This window comes from Pseudorca crassidens, chromosome 15 (genome assembly GCF_039906515.1).
Source record: "Pseudorca crassidens isolate mPseCra1 chromosome 15, mPseCra1.hap1, whole genome shotgun sequence".
NCBI classification, from domain to species: domain Eukaryota; kingdom Metazoa; phylum Chordata; class Mammalia; order Artiodactyla; family Delphinidae; genus Pseudorca; species Pseudorca crassidens.
This window is the reverse complement of record NC_090310.1, coordinates 73,224,852-73,229,623: the sequence shown is the minus strand read 5'-3', so window position 1 is coordinate 73,229,623 and position 4,772 is coordinate 73,224,852.

Sequence of the window (4,772 nt, the reverse complement as noted above, 5' to 3'; positions counted from 1 at the left end):
AGTAAACATTTGTTCACATGATAGGATGAATGTAAACGTGAAATGTTGATTTAACCACCATGATTACGGAGATTCACCGGGAGGAGAGAGGAGGGGAGAGCAAAGATGGAGACATATGAGCACTAAATCCTTTTTTTTTTCCCCACAGAGAGAGGTGAATAAATTCTTCAAACTGATGTGTTAAAAATCTATGGCCTATGACCACATTCCCACCAGCTACACGCGGCCAGGGTCTGGAGCAGGCCAGCCCTGAGATTTGCAGGTTAAGACAAGATACAAATGGGGCCCCACCCATAGCCCACCAGCCTTGTCTTCCCACCTCTGACAAGCAGCCTGCAGCGGAGGGGCCTGGCATTTGTGTCCAGACCACCTAGTTCGAACGTCTGGCTCTGTCCACCTCCCTCCCCCGTCGATGACACACTGGGCCACCTCTCAGGGATAGAAGCACACAATCTAACAGCCAGGAGAACTGGCCCTAAGCCCGCTCAGGCCCTGGAAGACGGAACGTTGTTCAGAAAGGCGGAGGCTCTGGGTAGGCGTGTCTCCTTGGCTGCATGAACCTCTCACCCCATAGGGAGGGCAGTGGCCAGAGCGGGACCCTCAAAAGGCCAGGCCGCCTAAGGCAGCACTGGTCCGCAGCAACCAGAAGACGAGCCCCAGTTTCCGATACATTGGTGGTTCTCAGCTGGGGGTGGTTTTGCCTCCCAGGGGTCATGGGCAGTGTCTGGGGGTATTTTGGGTTGTCACACATAAGGGAGAGGGGTGCTACTGGCATCTAGTGGGTACAGGTCGGGGATGCTGTCCAACATCCTGTGATGCACAGAACAGCACTCCTCCTCTGCTCCCCACTCCGGTCCCACAAAGCCTTATCAGGCCCCAAATGTCCACAGTGACACGGTGGAGAAACCCTATGACGCGTGTGTGAGTATTTTGGAGGCCACAGACTTGGGGTCCAAACCCTGACTCTGCCACGGACTTGTTCTGGATTTAATTATTTTTTTTCATCTCTCTAGGCCTCTGCTTTCTCAATTGTAAAATGGAGTTAATGGTAACTATTTCACAGGGATGCGTGAGAAATAAAACGGACTTCATATGTAAGATGCCTGGCACAGAGTAGGTCCCCCAGAGGTGGTGTAGGTGCTCCTTAGATGGGGCAAAGAAGTGAATAAATAATATTAAAAATGGGTAAATCACGACCCAGCAGCGTATCCATCCGTATTTATTTGTTGAGTTGCAGAGGAAATACTAAAAGCGTTGAGGGTCGGGAGGGAGGCGGTGGGAGGTGGACCTGGAAGGCGTGGAGAGCAGTGTTGTTAGAAGCCGCGTAGTACAGTTTGACTTGCTAAGTTCCATACGTGTATTACTGGTTTAAAAGTTGAAGATGAGGACCTTGAATATTAACATCCTTCCTTCCGTGTCCCTGCTAATTGTTATTGTAAGGTAGCATGAGATTATGGTGGGTGTCCCACAGGCGTGATTTCATGCCGCCGAGCCCGGCTTGGTCCTGCACGCTCCAAGCGCCGCGGGGTCCTGCCCCTGTTTTCTTGCCCCTCCAGAGTCCTTACTCATTCTCAGGGCATAGCGGTCAGCTTGGGCTGCCACGACAGGTATCACAGACTTGGGGGGGGGGGGGCTTCAACCACAGAAATTGATTTTTCTCACAGTTCTGGAGGCTGGATGTCCAAGATCAAGGTGCCACCAGTGTCTGATGAGAGCTCTTTCTTCGGGGTGCAGATGGCTGCCTTCTCACTGTGATCTCACATGGCAGAGAGAGGTGGGGAGGGGAGGAGAGAGAGAGAGGGATGGGGGGAGACAGAGAGAGAGAGAAATTACTCCTCTCTGGGGTCTCTTATAAAAGCACTAATCCCATCGTGGGGACCCCACCCACATGACCTCATATAAACCCAATCACCTCCAAGTACCATCACATTGGGGGTTAGGCTTCAACATATGAATTTTGAGGGGACACAATTAAGTCCATACCCAAGAGCAGCAACTAAATGACAGGTGGCCTCGACGTCCCCTTCTCCCTCGACTGGAATGTCTTCATAGTGGTTTCTTTAACTGCTTCACGGCTGCAGTTTAGAAAGCGCTTTCCTGCCCAGTACTCTGTCTGATTCCCTTCCCACCCCTCAAAGGCGGTAAGAGTCCCACGTTACATGGTGGAACCGGCGAGTATATAGCAGGACAGAGACTGGGGCTGAGGTCCCTGCAGCCAGGGCTACGGACTCCTCGCCTTGTGCTGCTTCTCTCGGCCAGCAGCTGTCCCTGTGCCACTGCACCTCGAGTCCCCGTCATTTCCAGTGACACAGTGCATCCGAGCCATCCGAGCGCATCCCTCGCCTCCACTGTCACCACCCTGTCTGGTACCGCCATCTTCTCTTCCCTGGAGGACAGCACAGCCCCCTGACTCCTACTCTCCTCCCGACAGCCAGAGATACCTTGTGAAAATGCAATTGGGATTGTGTCCCTCCTTCACTTGAATGACTTCCTGCTGCCCTGACGACAAAGGCCAAACTCCCTACCGTGGCCTAGGAGTGCCCATCGGGCCGCTGGCAGCATCCTCAATCCCATCTCGTGCCACGCTCCCCTTTGATCACCCCCCAGCCACACTTCTTTCCTTGCTAATTCTAAAACAAACCAGCTTCTTCCTGCCCCAGGGCCTCTCCATGAGCCTTTTCTTCTCTCAGGAACTCTGTCCTCTCAGATGTGGTCACTGCTGGTTCCTTTACCTCCTCAGGTAACCTCCATCCCCTTTCCGAAGTGACCCCAAGCTCCCTCCACCCATCCCTCTCGTGTCATCCTATTACGTTGCCTTATGAGCATTTGTCACCATCTCAAACTATCCTTCTTATTCATGAGTTATTCGTGTAAAAATATGTTGGCTGGAAGGAGCGGTTCCAATGGCCCAGTGCAGGTGACCAGGGCTGCCTCTGAGGTGTACGTGTTAGAGAAATTGATTCACAATTGGGGCCAAATATCACCACCCCCAACACACTCATACCCAGAGTTCCCGAAGAGATGCGTGAACCTGCACCTCTCCGCCGAGCCAGCATCCTGGTACCACCTGCACCCGCGTTGCGTGGGAGGGGATGGTTGGAGCAGGGAAAGCCACCAGGATCCCTTCCTCAAAAGCCCTTCCTTCGCCGCCTTCTCCCAATCTAACAGGACCACCCGTTATTCTTGTTCAGAGCAACTATTTTGGGGCCCTTCTAAGCATCCTTATCACATGATGTCTTATATGTATTGGTGGGTATCCTCGTTTAATGCTTTCTTTCTCCAAGAGGGTGGGGACCTGGCCTATCTTATTCATCACCGTGTTGCAACACCACACACAGTGCCTGGCACTTAACAAGAGTTCGTTAAATATTTGTTGAACGAGTGCCAATTAACCCGCTTTGTGTTTAACAGGAACCTCTGGAGGGCAGCCTACCTCCACTGCAAAGCCTGGCTCTGACGGCAGAAGATCAAGCGCGGTCAATGTCAGATGGGCAGAGATGGGCAGGTGGCTGGGGGGTGGGGGTGCCTTCTGGCAGCAGGAACACCTTCCCTCTGGAGAGGAGGGAGGATGGAGGCCCAGGTAACGCCTGCATGTGGCGTGAAACTGAGGCCAGACAGAGGAAGGGCTATGGCGTTGTGATGAGGGACAGCCTGCCTGGGAGGATCTTGGTTCTGCTTCCTACGGGTCACCTGACCTTGGGCAAGTTCCTTCCCCATTTCCTCATATGTGACTTGGGGTGAGTAAAAGTCTCCTCTTCCAAGAGTTGCTGTGAGTAATAAGGAGTTAATAAATACATGTAAAGTTCTTCGAAATTGTTATTATTGTTGTTATTTAATCTCTACACTGGAAGGTACAGTTTCCCGTATTATGTACTAGCCAGGATATAGCGGGGTGTGTGCGTGGGCATTGTGGGCGTGTGGTATGTGACGTGTATGGCGTGTGTGCCCATGTGCTATGCATGTGTATATGTCTATATTCTTTTCCATTATAGGGTATTACAAGATATTGAATACAGTTCCCTGTGCTCTACAGTAAATCCTTGCTGTTTATCTATTTTATATACAGAGTGCGTATCTGTCAATCCCGTACTCTGAATGCATCCCTCCCCGCCCAGCTTCCCCTTTAGAGAATCACAGCCACAGGGCCAGCCTCTGGCGTCTGGGGTCAGGGAAGCATGGCACTCTCCAACCACGGGCCAGTCCTCCAGTTCAGTCCTGGTCACTGGGCAGGGCACAGCCCAGATGTCCCCTACCCAGGAAGCTTTGACAGACACCAGCCAGACTGGGGACCCCTCTTCTGCATTCTCCTGGCTCCCTCTTTTTGCACTGGCCACATAGTAGTTTTAATTTTATATTTTGGTGATTTATGAGATGAAATTATAACTTTACAATCAATTAAATATTACTGTTTTCATCCTCTGCCTCCCCCACTTGCCTTAAGCTCCTAGACTGGCAGAATCTGTGCTCGATTCCACTTGGCCTCCCTGGTGCTCAGCGAAGGGCCTGGCAGAGAGTAACTCCTCGGTTATTTGCGTTCCTGCTGAATGAATACATTGAATTTTCGCATCCTGGACTCCGAAAGTTAATTGGAAGGCCCATCTGTGCCATGTTGCCCACAATAGGTCTAATGTGGAAATCTGTACGTAGCCCTGGAGGGAGGGGTTACCACTAGGCAATCCTAGGACCAGCCATGCCTTCCTTCCGGGGTGGGAGGCTCGGCCTTTGGCCCCGCTGGGAGCCCTGCTGGATTCCAGTGTGTTTAGGGGGCTGGG